We start from the raw sequence: 22,134 nt of genomic DNA, 5'->3' as shown, positions 1-22,134 counted from the left end.
CCTCTGCCTCTGGAGGACAAGTGGTCCGCAGCAGGATGGGATTGCTGAGACTTACGGAACCACAGCTTCTTTTATCCCCTCTGATTCCTGGAGAAGGATCTTTGGGGATTAGAGAAGCGGACTCCGACGGCAGACAGCGTCTTCCCGTCCTTTTTGCTTTGGACCAGCGTGTCGCGAACAGTTTTGCCAAACAAGGCAGAACCGTCAAAAGGGGCATTCGCGAAGGACACCTTGAAGGGGTCCGTGAAGTCGCACAGACGGAGCCAGGAGACGTCGCAAGACGACCCCGGCTCCGCTAGCTCTAGCGGCTCCCTCCATTGCATGGGAGAGAAGCCCCATAGATGTATTGAAGATGGATTTTAGAGTGGCCATTCCAGTCTCAAAAACCTTTTTGTCTGGGACCGACATGGACTCTGGGGGGGCTGCAGCGTATTCCTTAATCAAGTCTCGCTGTAACCTAATGGTATGTGCCATACAGTTCAGTGCCCTTATGGAAAAGGTCGCTGAAGCAAACATCCGCTTCCCAATCCGGTCAAGCGCTCGAGATTCCTTATCCGGCGGGTGAACCGAAGAACTCTCCTGTGCAAGTTCTTTCTTGGTGGCCGCCACCAACATAGCATCAACGGGGTTCCTTTGGCCCAAGATGGTCTATCTGTGGGTGGGCTGAGGACTTTATCGGGCTTGAATTGGCTCCACGGTGTCGGGCTCCTTCCATGCCCTGGTGGTAATTAAGTCCACCAGGGGTCGGCTGGAGGAGACACCCAGGAGGTAGATGGGCCTGCCTCAAAGGCCTCCAGGAACACGGACTCATCAAGGGAGGGCTTTTGGGCTGACCACCCCCCTCTCTAATACGCAACATTTCCATGATGTCTCCAAAGGAGACATCTTCAGGGGGTGATCTTGGGGAATCCTCCGTATCACCAAAGTCCGTGTCTGTGGTAATGGACTCGGGGGAGTCCAGGTGCCTCCTTTTGCACCGATGTTTCCGAGGGACCTCCTTGGTGGGACTGTCCGAAGAGGGCTCGTCCACGGGTTGTTGTTCTTCCACGGGAACTAGCTGGAGGGCTTGGGCAGGCTGTCCAGATGGATGGATGATGGAAGACAGACCCTCATACAGTGATCCGAAGCCCGGGTCGGGGATCTGGAGGACCTCAACAGTACCCTCTCCACTACCTCAAAAGCCAAAGGAGAGCCACTCTCACCAGCCTTTGAGAGCAATCTCCTCGGATCAGAGGAATGGATTGGGGTCGGAGCCGATGCAGTCGGCGCCGAGGCAGAGGTGTGCTCAGATGCCAACAGCGCCCAAGACACAGCAACTCCCTCGGATCAGACGCTCAGCCCTCGGCCCAGAGAGCTCGGGTCCGACAAGTTCGAAGGTATGGTCGGCGAAGAGACGACCGCTATCGGCGCCAATTCCCCGGGTCCGAAAGGGCCTGGATCCGATGACTCAGAGACCCGAAAACGAGTCGGAGAAGGAGTGATTGGGGCAAATATGGGGGCTGCAAGAGCATCCCCATCTGCATTTGGGTCTGTAAGAACCGACGCATCAGCCGATCCATATCCGCTTCGGAGATGCTTCGGGTCGACCTAGATGAAGTAGTAGAGGCAGGCCAGGAGGGCCGCCTCGAAAATCTCGAGGGAGACCTATCCTCCTCCTCCGGTGAAAAATAGGGCAAACGGCGCAGAGAGGAGGGGGATCCGGATAACCTCGAGGGAGATTTTAGTAGTTTTGCTGGCGGAGCCGAAGGATGAGATTTGGCCCGCCTTTTGTGGGACTTATGTCCATCCTTATCCTTGTGCCTCTTCTCTCTAACCCGATGAGGGAGGTTGAGTCCCGGGTAGAGCTAAGGGGATAGACTGCGCTGAAGCCCGAATGGGAGAGGAAGAAGAAGCTGACTCCTGGGGGAGCTTTCCCACCAGGATCAGCTTGTTATTCCTATCCGAGTGCCTGGGGGTTAAAGGCCGCACAGATTTGGCAGGCCTCTGACAAATGGGCTGCCCCCAGGCACAAAACGCACCGAGTGTGGCCATTAGCTAGAGAAAGCTTGTGGCCACACTCAGTACATTTAGAGAAAATGGCCTTAGGACCTTCTGACATCATTCACACACACACACACACCCAAACACTAGGAGGGGGAGGGGAGTGAAGATAAAACTAGTTATAAATTTAACAAAAGTGACCAAAAAACTAGCAGAAGCAGCAGAAAAAGGGAACACACACACACAACAACTTTGAGTGAAAAATTGGTTTAAAAACCAGCAATGATCTCACCCAGCCAGGAGCTCTTCCCAAGGAAGTTTCTTTAGCCGCGGCAAAAAAACGATCTGAGGTAATGTGGTTGGTACTAGGGGATTATGGGTAGGGGAGGAGCTAGGAGCTCAGATCTTGGAAAGCTGCCGGATCGGACACCCACAGGTTGCAGATCAAATGAAGTAACTACTTCAGATCATACTGCAAGAAAGTCTCACAGCAACTCATGACTGGTGCCAAAGTTATGGCCCCTCCCACCCTATTCTTGTAGAGTTGTTATAGTTGGTGGCTTTGCAGTTGCCCACCCCTACTGTAAATTTGATCTGGGACACCCCTCACAGTCTGGTGTTCACTCTACGTTAATACAGAGAGAAGACCAATCCACTTAGGTTCTTAACCTTTGCTTTCCCTTCCTCTCTCCTTGCACGTTACTTAAAAAAAAAGTACTCAATTGTATTTATTCTTCTGCATTTATTACTGCTTGGTAGTATTGTAACTGTTATTCTAAGCCTTTCAATTTAAGCACTTGGGCTTCAGATCAGTTATTTTACATTAAGAAGGTTTGTGGTTTGCACTGTTATGGCAGGACAGGTAGCTTACATCATTTTAAATTAGGAATTGCAGATTGAAGGCTCAGTGTCTGTTATTCTAAAAGTGCATTAGCTCTGGTTTAGGCACTTGGGCTTCAGGCAAGTTATTTTACATTAAGGTTTGTGGTCTGCACTCTTGTGGGAGGAGAGATTTGATTCTGCCCTTCTGAGCTGGGAATTTCTGGTTAAAGGGTTATTGTGCCTGCTTACTTGAACTGTTTCTTTCTGAAATTGGTGCACCTTGTTTGCTGTAGCATAGACTAGATTCAGGAATACTGAATCTAGCTTTGTTTGTATAATTTGAGCACTAATTCTGGCCATCTTGTTGGAGAAGGTTTGTCTGCACCCTAGTGGCAGGAGTGTGCACTTAGAACTTGTCTGATTGAAGACTGCTGGAACAGGGCTCGGTTTTGAGCTTTTTAACTGGTTAATTTGTTTAAATAGGTTATCTCATTTTCTATTGTTATATAAAAAAACGCATTTGTGTTTCTTCCTACTTTATTGGATTTATTCCTGCTTCTTATTAGCCTGATTAAACTGTAAAGAACAGTTTTGTACCTACCATAAATGTAGATGTTCGAAGATCCACATTGCTGCAGTCCTTACACTTGGGTAGTCCGCTGTCCTCGGTCGGCCCGAATATCAAAGTATAAGGCTGACGTCGGTCAAGGCGCATTTGACTGACATCAAGACGTCAGGGTACAAATGCGCATGACCGACGTCATATCCTCAGTCTTTTCTTGCCCCAGATGTCAGAAGACCCTAAAAATAAAGGCCAAAAACCAAAAGACAGAAAACCAACAACCAACCATCCTAGCACTAAAAATATGTACAATATATACAATAGACAATAAACACCCAATTGACCACCCAACCCACACAACCGCCTCTAACAACAGAGGGGAAGGAGGAGGTAAATTGGACTGCAGCAATGTGGATCTTCGAACATCTACATTTATGGTAGGTACAAAACTGTACTATGTTCTTCATCTCACATTGCTGCAGTCCTTACACTTGGGTAGAATCCCAAAGCAGAGGAAAGGGAGGATGGCCAAATTATAAGGAAGCAGGAGCTGCTAAAATGCCCTGCAAAACAGCAGTGGCAAAACCAGCACTGGATTTAGAGTAAAGTGGTAGGTGATAATGTCTGGAAAAAGTATGCACTGAACTCCAAGTAGCTGCCTCCAAAATATCCTTAGTTGCCACCCTCTCAAAAAGCTGTTGAAGTGGCAGTAGCCCTAGTGGAATGAGGCCTAATCCCAGCTGGAACTTCCTTGCCATGATGGGAATAAAAGAAAGCAATGCAAAACCCAATCCACTTAGAAATAGTTTGTTTTGACACAGGCTTGCCCTGAGAACTCAAAGCAAAAGAAACAAATAACTGCTGAGACTGCCTGAACCCTTTAGTTCTGTCCAAATAATAACGCAACTGCCTGTGTACATCTAAAGTGTGCAAAATCTTTTCCCCTTTATTTTGGGGATTTGCATAAAAGGTAGGCAAATGAATAGTTTGGTTTAAAGCCACACTAGAAACCACTTTAGGCATAAAGGAAGGATTAGTGCGTAAAGATACCCTATTCTTATGGAAAATTAAGAAAGGCGGAACTGCCATAAGGGCCTGCAACTCAGAAACCCTTCTTGCAGAGGTAATAGCCAACAAAAAGCAGTCTTCCATGATAAAACTTCAATTCAGCAGTAGCTGCAGGCTCAAAAGGTTGTAGAGTGAGCTTCTCCAACACAAAATTGCGATCCCAGGCAGGAGTAGGAGCTTTTAGGTGGGGGTCTTATATTCTTTGCCCCTCTAAGAAATTGCTTGAACAAAGGATGAGAAAACAATGGTGGGTCACAATCATAGTGAGCGAAATTGCTGCAGCATGAACCTTAATAGAAGAGAAGGACAAACCTTTGTCCAGTAACTCAGTAAGATATTGAAGAGCCACACTTAAATTAGGCCCAGAAACATCAAAATCCTTTGCTGCACTCCAAAACAAAAATCTCTTCCATTTGTCTGCGTACACTTTCCTTGTACTAGGCCTTCTGGCTTCCAAAATAACATTCAAAACTTGTTGTGGAAGTGGAGGCCCACTATGGTTCAAAACAGAATATGCCAGGCTGTTAGGTGCAGAGAGTGAAGCTTGACATTGAGCAAATGACTGTCCTCCTGAGACAACAGGTGTGGAATCGAAGGCAAAGGCCATGGAGGCTTCCGTACCAGGCTCCTCAGTAATGGGTACCAATGCTGTCGAGGCCAATCTGGAGCTATCAAAATCATCCTTGGCTTGTCTTGTCTGGCCTTTAGTAGTACCTTTGGGAGGAGAGGAGAGGCAGAGGCGGAAAGGCATACACATAAAGACTGCTCCAATTGAAAGAAAGAGCATCCACTTTCCAAGCTGTGGGATGAAACCTTTTGTGCAAAACTTTGGCAGCTGGTGGTTTAGTGGGGAAGCGAACAGATCTATGTCTGGAGTTCCCCATGACACTGTCAATTTCCGAAATACATGAGGATCAATTTCCTGTAACTTGTGGAAAAGGGAAAATCCCTAACCTGGCCCCCTTTAATTTGAAATTTTCTAGGGCTTGAGGGGGCACAGGCAGGATTTCTGCTCGTTTACTGAGATGCCTAGGTTGTGGGCCAGAGACAGAGCATAATCTCTCACTGCACAGAGCTGATGCCTGTTGGTCGCGGTGAGGAGCCAGTAGTCTAGGAAAGGGGAAGACCTGAATGCACTGGAGTCTCATGGGCTGCAACCACTGCCATGACCTTGGTGAACACTCTGGGGCTGAGGTGAGGCCGAATGGAAGAACCCTGAATTGATAATGACTGGTTCCGACCCGGGAAGGGAGAAACCTCATGGATAGTTTGTCCATTAAACGGGTAATACGCATCCTTGAGGTCTAGCGAGAAATCCAGTTGTTCTCCGCAGCAGGGGAGAATTGATTGGAGAGTGACCATCCGAACTTTTCCTTGGGTATGAACAGGTTCAGGAAAGGTCTAAGATGGGTCTGAGGTCCCCCGTTTTCTTTGGCACCAAAAAGAAACTGGAGTAATAACCCAATCCGGACTGGTCTGGGGGGATGGGCTGGATGGCTCTTTTTCTTAGCAGCTTTGAAATCTCCAAAGCCCCTGCCTCCCTCTGATCGAGTGGGACATCAGGGAGGCGTCTGGGTTTGGGGGGAAGGTTTATGAATGGAATGGAGTAACCTCTGGATATGATCCGGAGCACCCATCGATCTGTTGTAAGGGACTCCCAGTTTGACAGGTGCTCGGACAACTGCCCACCGACTGCCTCCAGAGAGGGACAGTCGGGCAAGCCCTTAGGGCTGTTGCATGGGTCTGTCCAAGAAAGGTTCTCTAGACCCGAAATTACGCAGCCCCCCTCTGCCTCTGGGCCGGCGTCCACCTTGTCCTCCTCTGCCTCTGGAGGACAAGTGGTCCGCAGCAGGATGGGATTGCTGAGACTTACGGAACCACAGCTTCTTTTGTCCCCTCTGATTCCTGGAGAAGGATCTTTGGGGATTAGAGGAGCGGACGGCGACGGCAGACAGCGCCTTCCCATCCTTTTGCTTTGGACCAGCGTGTCGCAACAGTTTGCCAAACAAGGCAGAACCCAAAGGGCATTCGAAGGACACCTTGAAGGGGTCCGTGAAGTCGCAGAGGAGCCAGGAGACGCCGAAGACGACCCCTGCCCCTCCCAGCGGCTCCCTCCATTGCATGGGAGAGAAGCCCCATAGATGTATTGAAGATGGATTTAGAGTGGCCATTCGAGTCTCAAAAACCTTTTTGTCTGGGACCGACATGGACTCTGGGGGGGCTGCAGCGTATTCCTTAATCAAGTCTCGCTGTAGCCTAATGGTATGTGCCATATAGTTCAGCGCCCTTATGGAAAAGGTCGCTGAAGCAAACATCCGCTTCCCAATCCGGTCAAGCGCTCGAGATTCCTTATCCGGCGGGTGAACCGAAGAACTCTCCTGTGCAAGTTCTTTCTTGGTGGCCGCCGCCACCAACATAGCATCAACGGGGGTTCCTTTGGCCCAAGACGGTCTATCTGTGGGTGGGCTGAGGACTTTATCGGGGCGCCTTGGAATTGGCTCCACGGTGTCGGGCTCCTTCCAAGCCCTGGTGGTAATTAAGTCCACCAGGGGGTCGGCCGGAGGGGACACCCAGGAGGTAGATGGGCCTGCCTCAAAGGCCTCCAGGAACACGGACTCATCAAGGGAGGGCTTTTGGGCTGACCACCCCCCTCTAATATGCAACATTTCCATGATGTCTCCAAAGGAGACATCTTCAGGGGGTGACCTTGGGGAACCCTCCGTATCATCTAAGTCCGTGTCTGTGGTAATGGACTCGGGGGAGTCCAGGTGCCTCCTTTTGCACCGATGTTTCCGAGGGACCTCCTCGGTGGGACTGTCCGAAGAGGGCTCGTCCACGGGTTGTTGTTCTTCCACGGGAACTAGCTGGAGGGCTTGGGCAGGCTATCCAGATGGATGGATGATGGAAGACAGACCCTCATACAGTGGGGGTATGGGTGGATCCGAAGCCCGGGTTGGGGATCTGGAGGACCTCGAACCAAAGGAGAGCCACTCTCACCAGCCTTTGAGAGCAATCTCCTCGGATCAGAGGAAGGGATTGGGGTCGGAGCCGATGCAGTCGGCGCCGAGGCAGAGGTGTGCTCTGACGCCAACAGCGCCCAAGACACAGCAACTCCCTCGGATCAGACGCTCAGCCCTCGGCCCCGAGAGCTCGGGTCCGACAAGCTTGAAGGTATGGTCGGCGAAGAGACGACCGCTATCGGTGCCAATTCCCCAGGTCCGAAAGGGCCTGGATCCGATGACTCAGAGACCCGAAAACGAGTCAGAGAAGGAGTGATTGGGGCAAATATGGGGGTTGCACTCCCCCCAGAGGGGGGAGGCAAGAGCATCCCCATCTGCATTTGGGTCTGTAAGAACCGACGATCATCCGATCCATATCCGCCGGAGATGCTTCGGTCGACCTAGATGAAGTAGTAGAGGCAGGCCGGGAGGGCCGAAAATCTCGAGGAGACCTATCCTCCCCCCCGTGAAAAATAGGGCAAACGGCAGAGAGGAGGGGATCCGGATAACCTCGAGGGAGATTTTAGTAGTTTTGCTGGCGGAGCCGAAGGATGAGATTTGGCCCGCCTTTTGTGGGACTTATGTCCATCCTTATCCTTGTGCCTCTTCTCTCTAACCCGATGAGGGAGGTCGAGTCCCGGGTAGAGCTAAGGGGATAGACTGCGCTGAAGCAGCTGGAGCCCGAATGGGAGAGGAAGAAGCTGACTCCTGGGGGAGCTTTCCCACCAGGATCAGCTTGTTCTTCCTATCCCGGAGTGCCTGGGGGTTAAAGGCCGCACAGATTTGGCAGGCCTCTGACAAATGGGCTGCCCCAGGCCGACTGAGTGTGGCCATTAGCTAGAAAGCTTGTGGCCACACACAGTACATTTAGAGAAAATGGCCTTAGGCCCTTCTGACATCATTCACACACACCCCCCCAAACACTAGGAGGGGGAGGGGAGTGAAGATAAAACTAGTTATAAATTTAACAACAGTGACCAAACAACCAGCATAAGCAGCAAAAAAGGAACACACACACACAACTTTGAGTGAAAATTGGTTTAAAACCAGCAATGAAACCAAACTTTACAAAGGAAGTTTTAGCCGCAAAAGATCTGGGGCAATTCCAAGAAACCCTTCTTGCAGAGGTAATGGCCAACAAAAAGCAGTCTTCCATGATAAATTTCAATTCAGCAGTAGCTGCAGGCTCAAAAGGTTGTAGAGTGAGTTTCTCCAACACAAAATTGAGATCCCAAGCAGGAGTAGGAGCTTTTGGGGTCTTATATTCTTTGCCCTCTAAGAAATTGCTTGAACAAAGGATGAGAAAACAATGGTGGGTCACAATCATAGTGAGCTGAAATTGCTGCAGCATGAACCTTAATAGAAGAGAAGGACAAACCTTTGTCCAGTAACTCAGTAAGATATTGAAGAGCCACACTTAAATTAGGCTCAGAAACATCAAAATCCTTTGCTGCACTCCAAAACAAAATCTCTTCCATTTTCTGCTACACTTTCCTTGTACTAGGCCTTCTGCCTTCCTTATTAACATTCAATACTTGTTGTCGAAGTGAGACCACTATGGTTCAAAACAGAATATGCCAGGCTGTTAGGTGAAGAGTGAAGCTTGACATTGAGCAAATGACTGTCCTCCTGAGACAACAGGTGTGGAATCAAGGCAAAGGCCATGGAGGCTTCCGTACCAGACTCTCAGTAATGGGTACCAATGGTGTCGAGGCCAAACTGGAGCTATCAAAATCATCCTTGGCTTGACTTGTGTGACCTTTAGTAGTAGCTTTGTGAGGAGGGGAGCAGAGGTGGAAAGGCATACACATGAAGATGCTCCAATTGAAAGAAAGAGCATCCACTTTCCAAGCTGTGGGATGAAACCTTTTGTGCAAAACTTTGGCAGCTGGTGGTTTAGTGGAGAAGCGAACAGATCTATGTCTGGAGTTCCCCATGACACTGTCAATTTCTGAAATACATGAGGATCCAATTTCCACTGTGGGGATCCATAATTTGTCTGCTCAACACATCTGCTAAGGAGTTCTGTGCTCCGGCAGAAACCTTGCCTGAAGATTTAGCTGTAAACTGAGAGCAGTCTCCCACAAAATCATTGCTTGCCTGCATAGAGGATAAGAATGTGTTCCCCTTGTTGATGTACCACATGACAGTTGTGTTGTCTGTTAGAATCAACACCTGCCCTGGAAGAAGTAAATCCTTGAAAGCTATTAATGCAAACTGGACTGCTAACATCTCCTTCAAGTTGATATGTAGATGTTGTAGTCTGGCAGGCCACTTGTCTTGTATCCACTTTCCATTCAGATGAGCTCCCCAAGCTTTGTCTGCGGCATCTGTCGTTAGAATCTGCCTCGCCTCTGGCCGGGTCACAGAGAGTCCCTTGTTTAGGTGACATCGCTGAGCCCACCACAAAAATTCCTTTTGAATGCAAGGTATTATTTGAATGACAGTGTCCAAATCCTGGCAGTGCTGTGTCCATACATGTTTGAGATACCATTGTAGCTTCCTCATATGCAGTTTGGCATTGGGAAGCACCAGAATACAAGATGCCATGAACCCTAAGGCTTGAAGGACTGTCCTTGCAGTCAGCCCGGACTGATGAGACAACTGATGGAAGTAAAGGGAAAGATTCTTTTGTTTGTCCGGGGTCAAAAAGGCCATCTGGGATGCTGTATGCAGTCTCACACCCAGAAAGCACATGTCTTGAGAGGGTACTAGACTGGACTTTATTTCGTCACAGAATACCCCAGGGATCTTAGCACTGCTATCTCATATTCCAAATGATGAAGAAGCTCGTCCCTTCTTGAGCCAGAATCAGGCAATCGTCCAAATAGGATAGATCTGTATTCCTTTTAGCCTGAGGAAAGCTATCACTGGAGCCAGAACCTTGTGAACACTCTGGGCAGTAGATAAGCCAAAGGGCAATGCAGAGAACTGATAATGAGAAGTCCCAGCTCGAAAAGCAGATACTTCCTGCAACTTAGTCTGATAGGAACATGAAGTAAGCCTCCTTGAGATCTAAAGTTACCATCCAATGATCTTTGCCCAGCAGAGGTAAAAGCTGTGTAACGCAACATTTTGAACTTGGGAATGTCCAGATAAGTGTTGAGGATAGATAAATCCAAAATTGGTCTCCAGTGTTCCCTTCTTTGGTACTAGGAACAGGCGAGAATAAAATCCTAGGCCCACTTCTGGCATAGGACCGGCTGAATGGCCCCTATTTGGAGTAACAGAGAAATTTGCTTGTGAGCCTCTATTCTTTGTGGAGGAGGAACGTCTGGCATGCCTTTGAAAGGAGGCAAGGTATGGAAATAAAACCTGTAACCGTGGTGTATGATATCCAATACCCATCTGTCTTGGGTAATTAAACTCCAATTTTCTTTGAAAAGTGCCAACCTTCCTCCAAAGGTGCTGCCAGCGAGAAGGCTCTGGCAGCTGAAAAAGGTCATTGGGTCTGTTTGAAAGGACTGACCCCTGCCCTCACCTGAAGACTGTGCAGGAGAACTCCCTGTTCTAGGCCTAAAGAGCCCTGAGCTCTGCCCCTACCACGCTAGATCTACCCCTAGACTGGGAATCATAAGAAGGTACATCCACCCCTTAGTAGGCCAATTTCTACTAAACTTTGGAGGCTGAACCTGCAAAAATCTTTAACAGTCTGCATAGACTTAGCCTTGTCTTCCATTTTCTTTAAGACTGCTCAACAGGAGAACCAAACAACACATCAGATTGTAAAGGAGCATCTAAAATCCTTGTTTAACATGGTCAGATAAATTCTGATCCCTCAGCCAGGCGTCCCTGCGGAGAACTGACCCAGTGGCAGCCACCCTAGAGAGGCCTGTACAGCATCAAAACCACATTGCAAAGAATGCTTACCCACCTGTTCAGAAACATGTACTAAATCTTGCAACTCTTTACAATAAACCTTCCCAGAGCATCAACCTTAGACTTCAATTGTGAAAGGAGATAGTTTTGGTATTGTAAGATGTGAAGCTGGCGATTGAAAGTGCTCATAGCTAGGGTGGAACAGGTATAAACTTTCGTCCCCCATCTATCCAAAGCCTTGGCCTCTTTATCTGAAGGAACCATTCTTGACAACAGAAGCCTTAACACCTTTAGGCCCCTGACTAACAGTTTCTGGGTCTGCCCTAGGACTCTTAAAAGATACTTATGAGCTTCAGGCACCCTGTAATACTATCCGGTTTAACAGGAGCAGGAGGCAAAGAATCAGGATTAAGAAGCCTCTGCAAAACATCTTCCACCACATCAAACAGGAGGTATAGCCAAAGGCCTATGCTGGAGACCTCGAGGAACCAAAGGAGAGCCACTCTCCTGGCCAGCCTTTGAGAGCAATCTCCCTCGGATCAGAGGAAGGGATTGGGGTCGGAGCCGATGCAGTGGCGCCGAGGAGCAGAAGGAAGGTGTGCCTGACGCCAACAGCGCCCAAGACACAGCAACTCCCTCCCGGATCAGACGCTCAGCCCTCCGGCCCCGAGAGCTTCCGGAGTCCGACAAGCTTGAAGGTATGGTCGTACTAAGAGACGACCGCTATCGGTGCCACCCCAGGTCCGGGAAGGGGCCTGGATCCGATGACTCAGAGACCCGAAAAGCGGAGTCAGAGAAGGAGTGATTAGGGGCAAATATGGGGTTGCACTCTCAGAGGGGAGGCACAAGAGCATCCCCATCTGCATTTGGGTCTGTAAGAACCGGCAGATCATCCGATCCATTATCCGCTTTCGGAGATGCTTCGGTCGACCTAGATGAAGTAGTAGAGGCAGGCCGAGGGCCGCCTTCGAAAATCCTCGGAGGGAGACCTATCCTCCTCCCTCCGTGAAAAATAGGGCAAAGCGGCGCCAGAGAGGAGGGGGATCCGATAACCTCGAGGGAGATTTTCAAGTAGTTTTGCTGGCGGAGCCAAGGATGAGATTTGGCCCGCCTTTTGTGGGACTTATGTCCATCCTATATCCTTGTGCTCTTCTCTCTAACCCGATGAGGGAGGTCGAGTCCCGGTAGAGCTAAGGGGATAGACTGCGCTAAGCAGGCTGGAGCCCGAATGGGAGAGGAATAGCTGACTCCTGGGGAGCTTTCCCACAGTGATCAGCTTGTTCTTCCTATCCCGAGTGCCTGGGGGTTAAAGGCCGCACAGATTTGGCAGGCCTCTGACAAAATGGGCTGCCCCCAGGCTGGGGCAAGCACTGAGTGTGGCCATTAGCTAGAGAAAGCTTGTGGCCACCTCTCAGTCACATTTAGAAAATGGCCTTAGCCCTTCTGACATCATTCACACACACCCCAAACACTAGGAGGGGAGGGAGTGAAGATAAAACTAGTTATAAATTTAACAAAAAGTGACCAAAAACTAGCAGAAGCCAGCAGAAAAAAAAGGAACACACACACACAACAACTTTGAGGAAAATTGGTTTAAAACCAGCAATGATCTCACCCAGCTGCAGGAGCTCTTCACAAGGAAGTTTCTTTAGCGGCGGCAAAAAACGATCTGAGGTAATAATGGTTGGTACTAGGGGGATTATGGGTAGGGGGAGGAGCTAGGAGCTCAGATCTTGTGGAAAGCTGCCCGGATCGGATCAGACACCCACAGGTTGCAGAGATCCAAATGAAGTAACTACTTAGATCATACTGCAAGAGTCTCTCACAGCAACTCATGACTGGTGCCAAAGTTCATGGCTCCTCCCACCCTATTCTTGTAGAGTTGGTTATAATTGGTGGCTTTGCAGTTGCCCACCCCTACTGTAAATTTGATCTGGGACACCCTCGCAGTCTTGGTGTTCACTTCCACGTTAATACAGAGAGAAGACCAATCCACTTCAGGTTTTTAACCTTGCTGCTTTCCTTTCTCCTGCTCTCCTTGGCATCGCTACATTTCAAAAAAAAAAAAGAAGTAATTTAATTGTATTTATTCTGCATTTATTACTGCTTTGGTAGTATTGTAACTCATATTCTAAGCCCTTCAATGTCTAATTTGGGCTTCAGATCAGTTATATTTACATTAAGAAGGTTTGTGGTTTGCACTGTTATGGCAGGACAGGTAGCTTACATCATTTTAAATTAGGAATTGCAGATTGAAGGCTCAGTGTCTGTTATTCTAAAAGTGCATTAGCTCTGGTTTAGGCACTTGGGCTTCAGGCAAGTTATTTTACATTAAGGTTTGTGGTCTGCACTCTTGTGGGAGGAGAGATTTGATTCTGCCCTTCTGAGCTGGGAATTTCTGGTTAAAGGGTTATTGTGCCTGCTTACTTGAACTGTTTCTTTCTGAAATTGGTGTGCCTTGTTTGCTGTAGCATAGACTAGATTCAGGAATACTGAATCTAGCTTTGTTTGTATAATTTGAGCACTAATTCTGGCCATCTTGTTGGAGAAGGGTTGTATGCACCCAAGTGGCAGGAGTGTGCACTTAGAACTTGTCTGATTGAAGACTGCTGGAACAGGGCTCGGTTTTGAGCTTTTTAACTGGTTAATTTGTTTAAATAGGTTATCTCATTTTCTATTGTTATATAAAAAAACACATTTGTGTTTCTTCCTACTTTATTGGATTTATTCCTGCTTCTTATTAGCCTGATTAAACCGTAACTGTTATTCTAAGCTTTTGGTTGAAGCACTTGAGCTTCAGACCAGTTGTTTTATATCAAGAAGGTTTGTGATCTGCACTGTTGTGGCAGGACAGGTAGCTTACATCCTCCTAAGTTGGGAGTTGCTGATTGAAATCTTAGTGTCTCATACTAAGAGTGTGTATTAGTTCTGGTTTAAGCACTTGGGCCAGTTATTTTACATTAAGAAGGTGTGGTCTACACTCTTGTGGGAGGACAGGGTATTTTCTGCCTTTCTGAGCTGGGAGCTGCTGGTTACAGGCTTATTGTGCCTACTTATTTGAACTGTTTCTTTCTGAAATTGGTACGCCTTGTTTGCTGTAGCATATACTAAATTCAGACCTGCTGAATCTAGCTTTGTTTGTATAACTTGACCACCTTTTTTTTTTTTTTTTTTTTTTTTAAGAGAAGTGTACAGTTAAGAACACGTCTGATCGAAGACTGCTGGAACAGGGCTCAGATTTTAGGTTTTTATTGGTTAATTTGTTTAAATCAGTTTGCTCATTTGCTACTGTTCTATTAAAAAAATACACTTTGCATCACCATTAAGCTAGGGTTAAAATATTCCTAGCGCCATAAAGTCTGCTCTTCAAATTTTCCCTTAGAACTAGCCAGTTTTTTTTTTAGTTTTAGCACTCAAATCTGTTTCTTTGAGCTCAGCACTTGTTCAGAACTCGTATGCACTAAAGCTACAAATTACTACAGCACTCAATTTTCCTCACTTGACTAGAGACAAACAATTTTTAGTACTTAATAAATAAGCACCTAACCAGGCATGTCTAAGGTTCAGCTCCGTGTTTCTTCCTGTCTACCTGATGAATCTGGACATCTTGGGGCAATGCAGCAATTGCCTCATGTACACAGACAACCTTCTCCTTCTACAACCCAACACTACAACCTGTGAGAGATGCACTTATATAGCCAAACTGGAAGCAAAGCTCTCTTCACCCCAGACTGGACTAGACAGTGAAGAGAAGGTAAACACATGCACTGCACCACACGCCACTCATCACATAGTCCCTTCAAAACCTACACCACCAAAATACACACATAGCAACACAAAACACACACCTACATTCACAGAGGCTCTCAACAAAAATCTGCTCAAGCAACAGCAACCTCCAAAGCAGAAACACATGCAACCCCCACACAACCCACACACTCAGTGTGCCTCTCAACCACAGCCCATAAGGTATAATAACGTACCCAACACTCTAGTCATAGGTGACTCTATAGTCAGGCACACTGATGTTCCACTCACCAGGCTAAACAAGGTGAAAGTTACTGTCAAGCTGCCTGAAGTGCCAGGATCCACCACATAACACACACACTCAGGTCACTTCATAAGTACAAATATGACTCATTGTCCATGGTGGTGTGAATGACCGGAGATGTACCTCCCTGGACCACATGAAGAGAGACATGGAGGAGCTCTCCGATCTTGTAGCCCAGGCAGGTATGACCCTAGCCCCGACTAGCATCCTGCCACCCCCAGAATGATACCACAGTACAAGGACAATATGATTGACTTCAACAATTGGCTAAGCTTCTGGTGTCATTCTAAGGGGATCCAGTATCTGTATGCCTGGGATGACATGATCAATGGACCACGCTGCTTTGTCACAGACTGCTTGCACTTGTCACCCTTGGGATTCCAGATACTGGCTAAGGCTCTTGCCACCCCTATAGTGCCCTTTTTAGGCAAGGTACAAATGACAAATTCACCACCATAACAGGTACAAGCAAGCAAAATCTGAGGGTAATGCTACTCAATGCTAGAAGTCTAAACCTCAAAATGCATTCACTCGAGGCACTCCTTAAAATGGAGAACATTGACATTTGTGCAGTGACAGAGACCTGGTTCAAGGCTCCAGAGAGCACCCCTGCATTACCATGCTATAATTCATACCACACCTTTCGGCCACCTAACCTGGACAGAAACACAGGCATGTCGATATTCATTAAGGATATCCACATCACCAGGCTAGTTGCTTAGCATAACGCATCCGAGATTATCCAAGTTCAACTAACTCTGGGCAAGACCGCAATCCAAATTGTAACTTGCTACAGATCCCCCACCATGCCCCAGGATTCCCACTCCTTTCCTGATGCAATGGAAAATATTAGGGTACAACCAACACCTTAATAATGGGCAATTTCAACTCCCCCACCCATTAACTGGGAAAACTACTCATGTACCAACTCTTTTGCTCAACATTTTCTGGAATTCATAAATTCCAACACCTTGGATCAACTTATCCACACCCTCATCAGAGGCAGCAATGTCCAAGACCTGGTCAATACCAACATGGACGACCGGTGTTCCACAACAGAGATCAATTCCTCGTTGGTCAGATCTGACCACAAGCTAATCAGCTTAGACATCCACATCCCCACCCCCATTAGGGAAACCGCCGTAAAAAAATTTCTCCAAAGCCAACTTCACACTTCTTAAGACAGAAGTGGCAAACTTCACGACACCCATTCAGATGGGCAATACAGGTGCGACTGTTGAATCCTAAAAAATTCACTTTATAAGCACTTACACAAGTGCATGGATAGTGCTATCTCTAACAGAACCAAGATGCTATCCCCCCAAAAAAGAAACCAATCTGGTGGTCCCCTGCCATAAACAAACTCTACAACAAAAGAAAGAAACTGTTGCAAAAAAAGAGTAAAAGCCCATGACTGGAACCCTGGTCAGCCTCAGTAAGAAGCTGAGATCCCTCATAAAATCCTCTAAAGCTTTTTATGAAAACTATCACCACCACTGACTCTAAAGACAACCACAAAGCATTCTACAGCTATGTCAAGAATCTCAATGGCAACACTTGGATCTGCTCTGAGTTACAGCACAATGGCACTAACTATACAGAACCAACTGATATTGCCAAGATCCTTGCAGACAGGTTCAGGGCTAACTTTAACCCCCAATCCCCTTAAAGGACCCATCTCTATACCGGAAGAATGCAAAGTTCCTGTAATCATAGCTGCACAGGTAAAAACCACACTCTCCAAAGTCAAGAACACAGCATCCATGGGACCTGACAACATCCCAGGCTACATTCTACATAAACTACAGAATGAACTGGCACCCCACATAAGCATCATGTTCAATCATAGCCTCACCTCAGGCTTTGTGCCCACTGAATGGCACACAGTGACAGTTATCCCACTCCACAAAGGGGAAGCCACCACAGACCCTGGGAACCACCACCCCTTTAGCCTAACGAGCCTGGTCTGCAAGGCCATGGAACGTATCATGGAACTTATAAACAAAGACATTGGTAATCTCCAAACTCTGCACCACACCCAGTTCGGGTTTGTAAAAGGCAGATCAGGTCTCCTAAACCTGACAGACTTCTTTGAAGCAGCCACCAAAGCAGTAGACGAGAGTAACGTGATTCACACAGCCTAAATAGATCTCGCCAAGGCTTCTGACGCCATCCCCACTCTAGAATTATAGATAAGCTCACTAAACTAGGTATAAATCCCTATGTCACAAGATGGGTTGTCAACTGGCTCACTGACAGAATCCACACTGTGAAAGTAGCGGCTCACTGACAGAACCCACACTGTGAAAATAGCAGACTCCAAATCAGACTTCAGACCAGTGACAAGTGTTGTACCACTTCAGTCCTGGGTCCTCTCCTGTTTGGTATCTACTTTTCTGAAGTACAGGCCAACACACAAGGTCTTTGGCTAATGAAGTTTGCAGATGACTGCAAATTAGGAGCCATAATTGAAACTCCTAACGATGTGGACATCCTACAAAAGGGCCTCACTGAGACAGATGCCTGGTGTCAAAGCCATGGCCTCAAGCTCAATGCCAAAAAGTGCACTGGTAAAAACTCTGTACCCATGAGCTACCACATAGGTGGTAGTCTACTTAACATTGAAAGTTTGATAAGAGACCTTGGGACACAGGTGGACAGTAGTCTCTCTTTTGATAATCACATCACCTCAGTAGTCAGGAAATCCTTCTATGTGGCACACCTCATCACAAAAGGTTTCTCATCCAGGAAAAAAAAGTCATTATTCCCCTCTACTCGTCACTCAGACCCATTATAGAGTACAAAACCCCTTTATGTACCTCACAAGACTTAGAAAACTGTAAAGGCTGCAGAAATACCAGCCTCAAATAGATGCCCTACGCAGACCATCTCAAAAAACTGCAGCTTTACTCCGTCACATATAGCCTACTCAGAGGCGATCTCTGCCCAACATACAAAGCTACGTCAAACCCAGAGCTGTTAGACATGCTCCACTTAAAGAAATACCAATCCTTCCGAGCTACCTGCATTAGGGACCTAAACCTTGTCACCACAATAAACAAAACTTGCTGGAGGAATATAGTCTTGTCCCAGAGACTTTTCCATACTCTGGAACAAACTACCTATCTATATCAAAGTTCCTCATTAGCACTCCAAGAAAAATCTTGATTGGATGGGAAATTCATGCTGGGGAGCACAGGAAAATAATTTTCTTGGGTGGCGAAAGCCAGGGTACCTTTTTGACTACGCTTTTATAGGTAGGTACTAGGCTATCGGCCCTAGGGCCTATGAACCTATGCAGACAGGCTCAAATCACTACCACGCTACTTGGTATCATACAAATTTGCTCAGGGGTGATCGGTGTCTCGCCTACAAGGCAATCTCAGACCCTACCCTACTAGAGATTCTCCATACCTGCAAGTCTAACTCCTCAAGCCCTACCCACTCAAAAGGCCTGAATCTAATGAGACATCAGCAAAAAGTACAGTTTTGTACTTACCATAAATGTAGATGTTAGAGTGCTAATACAGCTGCAGTCATAACAGATGGGTTATCCTGCCGTCAGGCGGATCCTCGGTCGGCCGAATTCCAAAGTCTAGGTCTGGCGTCGGTTGTCATCGCTTCTTCCCTGACGTCAGTGCGGCAGGGTTATACAAGAACCAGCCGACGCCATCTTCTTCAGTTTTTCTTGCCCCAGATGTCAGGTGCCCCCAGAAGGAAGGCAAAACATAAACTTATGTAATAATGCAATGTAAAATAATCAAAAAACAGTAGTTTGCAAGCAAATACACCATAAAAGAATACCCCAATCAGGTTGTATGAGGAGGTGTTTGTCATAAGGCCTGTCCCAAGAGGGGATGGAGGGAGGGAAACCTGGACTGCAGCTGTATTAGCACTCGAACATCTACATTTATGGTAGGTACAAAACTGTACTATGTTCATCATGCATACAGCTGCAGTCATAACAGATGGGTAGAATCCCAAAGCTAAAAAGGGGTGGCAGGCACTAAGTGGAACTAGGAGGAGCAAGGATGCCCTGCAAGACTGCTGTGGCAAAGCCCGCTCTAGATTTAGAGTAAAGTGGAAGGTGATGGTGCTTGGAGAAAGTGTGCACAGAACTCAAGTGGCTGCTTCCAAAATGTCCTTGGTAGGAATCCCCCTGAGGAAAGCTGCAGAGGTAGCTGTGGCCCTTGTGGAGTGAGATCTGATGCTTGTAGGCACAGTTTTTCCATGAAATGAGTAACAAAAGCGTATGCAGTGGGCTATCCATTTTGAGATTGTCTGTTTGGAGATAGCCTTTCCTTGAGCACCTGTAGCATAGGACACAAAGAGTTGCTCGGATTTTCTGAATGGCTTTGTCCTGTCCAAATAATAATAGAGTTGTCTGTGAATGCCCAAGGAATGTAGTAGTCTCTCCCCTTTGTTTTGTGGGTTAGGATAAAAGGTAGGTAAGTGGATAGTCTGATTCAAGGCTACACTGGATACTACCTTTGGCATAAAGGAAGGGTTGATTCATAAGGAAACTCTGTCCTGATGGAAAATGATGAAAGGTTGCACAGCCATGAGGGCCTGTAGTTCCGAAACCCTGTGTGTTGAGGTGACAGCCAGAAGGAAGGCTGTTTTCCATGACAAATATTGCAGTTCTGTTGAAGCAGCGGGCTCAAATGGAGGCAGGGTCAGTTTTTCTAAAATGAAGTAGAGGTCCCAAGCAGGTACTGGTGGGTTCCTTGGGGGTTTTATATTCTTAGCCCCTCTGAGGAACTGTCTTAAGAGAGGATGAGAGAATAAAGGAGGATTTGTGTTGTATTGTGCAGAAATGGCTGAAGCATGGATCTTGGAGGAGAAGGAAAGTCCACTGTTTAACATCTCAGCTAGGTACTGTAATATTTGTGGTAAATTTAGTACCCAAGGATTCTGGCCCTTTTTTCTGATTCCAGGCACAAAACAGTTTCCATTTGGCGGAGTAGGCTTTTCTAGTAGAAGGTCTTCTGGTCTCCAAGAGGACATCCTGCACCTCCTTGGAGAGGAGGGTCTGTTGGGAAATCAAGGAATCCTCCATGCGGCTAGATTGAGGGTTTTCAGCTGACTGTGAAGAGTTTTGAAGTTGTGCTGGGACAACAGAAGAGGCACGATTCCATGGTGGGGAATGCGTCAGGCTCTTCAGGAGTTGATACCAGTGCTGTCTTGGCCAGTCTGGAGCAATGAGAATCATGTTTGGCCTCTCTGCTCTGGCTTTTAATAGAACTTTGGGCAGCAGAGGAACAGGTGGAAAGGCATACACTGTCAATGTTGTCCAACTTTCCAGGCCTGTGGATGATAGGTCCTTGAGCAAAATTTTTTCAGTTGGTAATTTCAGTGGGTAGGAAAGAGCTCTATGTCTGGCTGTCCCCATGCCTGAATTATCTTTGCGAAAACTTGAGGATGCAACTTCCATTCATGTGGATCTGTCATATTTCTGCTTAGGTTGTCTGCCAGTGTGTTTTCCTTCCCTGGCAGGAATTGTGCTTGAAGTTGGATTTGCAATTCCAGAGCCGTGTTCCAGAGACATGGCTAGTCTGCACAGTTCCTCCCTGTTTATGTACCACATCACTGTGGTGTTGTCTGTCCTCATCAATAGCTGGCCTGGATGCAGTAGGTCTTTGAAGGCCATAATAGCATTTTGTACTGCTAGCATTTCCTTTTGATTGATGTGTAGGTGCTTCTCTTTTTGGGACCATTTGCCCTGAATGCACTGATCTGTCATGTGCGCCCCCCCCCAGGCGAAGTCCGAGGCGTCTGTTGTGATGATTTGATTTGCTTGAGGCATGCAGAAGGGGAGACCTATGTTTCTTTGGCATGCTTGAGCCCACCACAGAAATTCCTTTTGAAGACATGGAATGAGTGGTATAATTGTTTCCAAACTGTGGCTGTGTTGAGACCATAAGTTTTTTTAGGTACCATTGAAGTTTCCTCATATGCAGCTTTGCACATGGGATCAGCAGGATGCAAGATGCCATGAATCCCAGAGCCTGCAGGGACTTTCCTTGCAGTCAGCCTGGTGAAGGTTGCCATTTTGCTAAAGTATTGAGATAGTTGCCCTTGCTTCTCTGGCGTGAGGTAGGCCATCTGGGTGTTTGTATTCAAGCTGGCACCCAGGAAAATTATTGTTTGAGAGGGTATTAGTTTTGATTTCTTTTTGTTGACTGTGTATCCCAGAAAGTTCAACAATTTTATTACAAACGCCAGGTGTTTCAGAAGTTTGTGCTTGCTGTCCGCTTGGATCAGGCAGTCGTCCAGATATGGGTATATTTGTATCCCTTGAAGTCTGCAGAAGGCAATTACTGATGCTAGGCATTTCGTAAACACTCTGGGCGCAGTAGATAAGCCAAAGGGCAATGCAGAGAATTGATAATGGGTTGAACCTGCAAGAAATCTGAGGTATCTTCTGCAATCTTATCTGATAGGGACATGCAGGTATGCCTCCTTGAGGTCCAATGTTACCAGCCAAGACTCCTTGCCCAGCATGGGAAGAAGCTGCTGTAATGTGAGCATCTTGAATTTTGGTACGATTAGATATGTGTTTAGGATGGATAAGTCCAAAATAGGTCTCCAATCTTTGTCCTTCCTTGGTACCAGGAATAGTCTGGAATAAGAACTTGACCCTGTTCTTGTGCAGGTACCTCTTGAATAGCTTTCATGTCCATGAGAGCTGAAATTTGTTTTTGTGCCTCTGCCCTTTGATTTTGTGGCAGGTTTGGCATGCCTCTCATTTTTGGAAGGGTGTGAAAGTGAAATCTGTAGCCTCTGTCTATAATGTCCAGGATCCATTTGTCTTTTGTGACAATATGTCAATT

Source organism: Protopterus annectens, chromosome 3.part1, assembly GCF_019279795.1.
Source record: "Protopterus annectens isolate FY-2018-M chromosome 3.part1, PAN1.0, whole genome shotgun sequence".
In the NCBI taxonomy this organism is placed as follows: Eukaryota; Metazoa; Chordata; order Ceratodontiformes; family Protopteridae; genus Protopterus; species Protopterus annectens.
The sequence above is the reverse complement of the archived record's forward strand: the minus strand, read 5'-3'. Positions refer to the sequence as shown.